Here is a 4,131-nt window from a genome sequence, read left to right as displayed (position 1 = left end):
AAAAAAAAAAAAAAAAAAAAAAGACCAGCCTGGACTACGAGAGAGCACGTCTCAAGAAAACAGAAATCAATCAATCAACCAATCAGACAATCCCTGACCTCTAATTTTGATGGTTACCCAGTCTCGTGATGTAATTCCTTCTTAGCTTTGCCGATGCCTCTGTCCGGTGGGGTCTAACAGCTGCCTTGACCCCTCTTGTGGAAGCTGAAAGGCCACTTTTGGCAATAACACTGACTCTGCCCTAATCATAGCTGGCCTTAGGGGTAGAAGGAACGCCCCTAGAAGCTGTGACAGGCCAGAGGTGACCTCACCAAACTTCCAGAAGACACAATTCTGGCACCCCCAACAGCCCCAGGTTGCATTTCAGATTCTAGACCCTAAAACTCCAGGAGAAGAAATTGGAGCCACTGTGTTTAAGGTTGCTGGTTATAGGTGAAGCAAGAGACAGGTGGGTGCTGGCTGGTTCTGCAGAAGCCTGCTCAGCACAGGAATGAGCTAAGCCGTCTGTCTGTCTGTCTGGTCAATGCTGTGGTTAATATCAAACCCATAAATCAAAAAGCCAGAAGACCTCTCTTAAAAAGCCACTTCTGCAAGAGAGTCGCCTGTACTCCATTGTGTGTTCTGAGTGCTTCCACTTGGTTCTTAATCTTTAAATGTTATTTTCGTGTGTCCCCATGCGCGTTGTGTATTCACGTATGTGCATTCCTATGCGAGCAGGTGCTTGTGTGCATGCGAGTCAGACATCAGCTCTTGCCGTTGTTTCTCAGGAGCCATCCAGCACACCTTGTTTTTCTGGGACAAGATCTCTCACTGATTAAGCTGGCTGGCCTGTGAGCCCCAGGGATCTGGCTAGCTCTGCCTTCCCAGCTCTGGGATTCCAAGCATGCGCCATCATACCTGGCTTTTTTCTCCACAGGTTGCGGGGATGGGACTAAGGTCCACCTGCTTTCAGGGCAAGCCCCTTGAAGACTGGGCCATCTGCTCGGTATCTGGGACTAAATGGTTAAGCATCAATGCCAGCCCTGGGTTATGCTGCCTTGGAGGACCTTGGAGGGTCAAAACAGGAAACCACAGGGGTGCACTTTTCTATGCAGTCTGCAGTCTGTTCTTGTGTGTCGTAAGACTCCATTTCTGAGCCCTCTACAAGGAAAGAGGCCTATTCTAGGGCTTCTTGGTTCCTCAGACCCTTGGGATGATGGAAGAGTAAAGAAGAGGCATGGCATGCTTTCTGGCTCTTCAGTGTCACAACTCCCAAGCCTCAGGCCTCTTGGGGGTCACCACACACCTGCTTCCTGTCCCCGAGGAACAACTTGCCCTGTGAAAACCAGAGGAGAAACTCTACTCCACGTTCTGCTCAGGAATACCAGTATCACTCAAGAGGCTCTGGAAACTCCGTGAGCTGGTCTGTAACTCAGTAGAGGCAACACAGAGCTGAGAAAGTTCTGAGTGCTGAGCCACGCCTGTTGTTGGTCATAGATGGCTCTTGGTACCAGTCTATGTGCTTGTTCTAGATTCTCACTGGGTAACCACGTCTTTGTGCCTCTCAGAATCTGAAAGTGAAAACCAAAAACAACAATGAAACAAACAAACAAACACATTTTTCTTTTCCTCAAGAATATTTTCAGAGCCAGGCTTGGTGTGGTGGCGCATGTCTGTTACCCTCAGACTTGGAAGGTAGAGGGAAAGGGATCAGGAGTTCAAAGCCAGCTATGCTGTGAATTCAGGAAATAGTCAGGACTTAGGAGAGAGCTGGGACACACAAAAAAGAATACTTTAGTTGAAAAGGATGCAAAAGTTCCAGGATTAACCAAAGTCACCATGAGAGGCCTGGGTTTGACCTGTTTATTCCCACCCTTGGCCCCTTTCTAAGGTGGCATCTGACCTTTGTCCCCCTCAGCCATCCTGTCACTAATTCCTGGTGACCTGGCCTGCCATAGGGCAGGAAAGTCTCTGGTGACTTAGTCTGAATCAAAGAGCCAGGCTACATGACACTGGTCAACCCAGGGCAGACACTCCACCTGGACGGCAGGAACTAGAGGCCCTGGGTGGGTTCAGGTCTCTGGCCTGCTGGCCTGGTACCACACTCATCTACCATCATGGGCTCCAGAGACTTTGCTTACCCAGCCAACCCATTGCTGAGAACCTGAGACCGCTCCTCTGGACTCCTTCCAACTCTATCTACCATCCCCACCAATCAGCAAACCCCCGTGCTCTTCGAGAAAACAGCACAGCATCCACTTGTGTGAAAATCCCAGGCTGGCTGTGGGAAGTTGAATCTATGATATTCTCCTGGGTAAAAACAGTACCGCTCCGTTGGGATGTTCTATTGTGCATTCCAGCTAGAATATAGTTTGTTTGTTTGCATTTATTTAGGGAAGCCACAGGAGACCGGGGAATTGAATCATCAATTGAAATTTTTAAAAAGATTTATTTTTACGCGCCTCGGTGTATTGTCTGCATGTCTGTGTGAGGGTGCCAGATCCTTTGGGACTGGCATTACCATTGTGAACTGCCATGTGGTTGCTGGAAATTGAAATCATGACCTCTGGTAGAGCAGCCAGTGCTCTTAATCGCTGAGCCATCTCTTCAGCCTGCAAGGATTTTGAGAAAAGAAAGGCTGTGGGGACAAGCAGGAAGAAGGGTTCTTCTGGTGTTTGCCACAGGCTCAGCTGGTTTACTGTGGAGCTCTTCAGCAGACCACAGCAGAAGTCAAGGCTCAGCTCCTACCCATTGCATGAAGACAAAGATCACAGTGTATGGGATCCTCTCCCTAGGAACCAGGTTAGTGTACAGTTACATTGTGGGGAAGCACAGGGTACATTAGCATCAGGGGGGCTCGAGGAGGTAGAAGAGAAGGACACCTGTGACAGTGCTCTGTGTCAAGTCAGCTGCTACTGTGTAGAGGGTATTGACAAGTTGTCCAAGGGAATGCTGGACAGCTAGGGACCCTACGGGTCCAAGCCCGAATGGACAGCTCTTCCCGAAGTTGTAGTCGGGTAAATGCCTAAGTGGAGATGTTAAAGCATGGGGATCATATTTCATCACAAATAGGCTAAGAAAGATGGGGACTAGCTGAGAGTGTGAGAGCTGAGTACCCTCGTGGCCAGCAAGGTGGCTCAACAGGGAAAGGTGCTTGCTGCCAAGCCTGATGACCTGAGCTCAATCCCTGGAACCCCACAAGTAGGGGAGACTCTACTCCTACAAGCTGTTGTCTAACTTCCACATGCAACCCATGGCATGTACACATAGACAGACAGACAGACAGACAGACAGACAGACACACACACACACACACACACATACGCACACACACACACACACACAGAAGATAAAATTAAAAATTTAAAGACTGTTTACCAGAACAGACCAGAGAAAGTGCCTCTGAGTGAGAGTTGGCTCCTGGGGGAGGGCTGTGGCTGCTTCTCCGATCGTAGTCTCTCATGACCTCATACACTGTCATCATTATCAGCCTGATGCCATTGCTAATCTCCAGAGTTCCAGGCCTATGAACTCCAGATGGTGCAGCCTCAGGCACATCAGCCATTACCATCAACGTCAGCACCCACCACTGAAGACCTCTTGTCTCTCCCAGTGACGTCACCGACCTGCATGGTCATTATCCCATCCCAAGATGCTCTTGGAGCCGTCTCTACCCCAGAGCCCTACCATACCCCCTTGACTGGTAACGCTACTTGAGGTCCTGATGTCCACTCAGGGGCGCTGCCCCAGGAGACAGTCTCTATCCCTTGTCAATGGTTGCCCCTGCTGACCCATCAGGGGTTGACTGTGGAGACCAGAAGGTCAAATCAAGCAGACACCATCACACTTTAACGTTTAAGAGCTGCTCCAGCCTAACCTGGGACTTGTGACATTTCACACAAACACATCCCAACGCCTATGACCCATGAGGCCCCACCCCAAACACTAATCTTGTAAGACAACTAAGATTAACAGCATTCAGGCAAGTATATGAAAGGACCGTCCGAGAGCTCTCCATGGGTGGTGCTCCAGCCCGCTCTCTGAGTCTCCACCTCTCCTTGCAGTGTATTTTCTTAATAAATTGTCTCTGTCCGTTCCTGTGTGGTGAATTTTTTTTTTTTTTTTTTTTTTTTTTTTTTTTTTTTTTTTTTT

At 49.0% G+C, this 4,131-nt stretch overlaps 1 protein-coding gene across 2 annotated transcripts in view; it reads right to left on the bottom strand.

The window, feature by feature from the left end:
• The window catches only part of LOC116068443 (translation initiation factor IF-2-like), a 121,577-nt gene that overhangs the window by 34,089 nt on the left and 83,357 nt on the right, over positions 1-4,131 (bottom strand). The window contains exon 5 of one of the 2 annotated variants that reach the window (XM_031337980.1): positions 413-1,550. The exons of the other annotated variant lie outside the window; for it this stretch is intronic. The gene's annotated coding sequence lies outside the window, so the exon portion shown is untranslated. Of the gene's footprint in view, positions 1-412; positions 1,551-4,131 lie in introns of those variants that run through there. 2 annotated transcript variants of the gene reach the window in all.

This window comes from Mastomys coucha, unplaced genomic scaffold (assembly GCF_008632895.1).
Source record: "Mastomys coucha isolate ucsf_1 unplaced genomic scaffold, UCSF_Mcou_1 pScaffold22, whole genome shotgun sequence".
NCBI lineage: Eukaryota > Metazoa > Chordata > Mammalia > Rodentia > Muridae > Mastomys > Mastomys coucha.
Note: the sequence above shows the minus strand (reverse complement) of the source record. Positions and strands in the feature narration are given on the sequence as shown.